Source organism: Camelina sativa, chromosome 5 (genome assembly GCF_000633955.1).
Source record: "Camelina sativa cultivar DH55 chromosome 5, Cs, whole genome shotgun sequence".
NCBI classification, from domain to species: Eukaryota; Viridiplantae; Streptophyta; class Magnoliopsida; order Brassicales; family Brassicaceae; genus Camelina; species Camelina sativa.
In genome coordinates, this window is record NC_025689.1 from 13,076,956 (window position 1) to 13,077,920 (window position 965).

Here is a 965-nt window from a genome sequence, read left to right on the forward strand (position 1 = left end):
GCGGAAGTGAGGAGCACTCAATTGTGGAAGTGAGGAGCGCTCGATTGCGGAAGTGAGGAGCGCTCGATTGCAGAAGTGAGGAGCGCTTGATTGTGGAAGTTGAGCGTGGCTCGATCCTCTGCGCTTCCAACGTCTCCTAAACACCTGAAAAACTCCGAAATGCGCAATGTATGCAAGGATGATGCATAAACTTCCTAAACATGCAAAATGTACGAAAGAGATTCTAAAATGATGCAAAACAACTAGTTGTCCTAGCTAAATGTATGACAAATACAGGCTAAGGAGATGCAAAATACAGACATATCAAAGAGAGAGGAAACGCTTTCCATGAGTTTCTCTCGTTGCTCACGAGAAGAAACGTCACAGACAGAAGTGGTGACCTGAAACCCTTTTGCTTGCCATTCGCGTAATCGTTCTTGAAGCTGAGTTTCGTCTCTTACACTGTTGCACATGTGTGGACTCTTGCTCCCAATATAGCTAGTTCCTCCACTACCGCTTCCCTATTCATGACACACAACTACAGTTAGTATCATCACCAAGCATAAATTTAGGGAGCTAAGATTGACAATGGGGACTGACCCGATGCCTTTACTACCACCAGTGACAAGTGCGTTCATGCCTACAAGACTCCATCTTGAGTTTTCTCTCAAGCTTTCCCCTTTCTTTGCCATTCGGATCCTCCTTTTCACAGAACTTATAAAGAATTGATCAAGACTAGTTGTTATAGTTTTCAACTTTGAAACCTCTCAACTCACAAGTCCATCTTATATATGATAATGACCTTTCGACCTCACCTAACATAGGGGTGTACGAAAATACTTTCCTTTTCCTTATATCCTTGTGTGGTAAAGGAAGACTATCAGTTAAGAATTGCGACCCCTTCATTAATAGTACGTCACATGCATATTTGATATTTGTACACCATTTGCGTGTCATGCGCATAGAAATATATATATAATATATAT

At 41.8% G+C, this 965-nt stretch overlaps 1 pseudogene; it reads right to left on the bottom strand.

The window, feature by feature from the left end:
- The window catches only part of LOC104786762, a 15,952-nt pseudogene extending 15,281 nt beyond the window's left edge, over window positions 1-671 (bottom strand).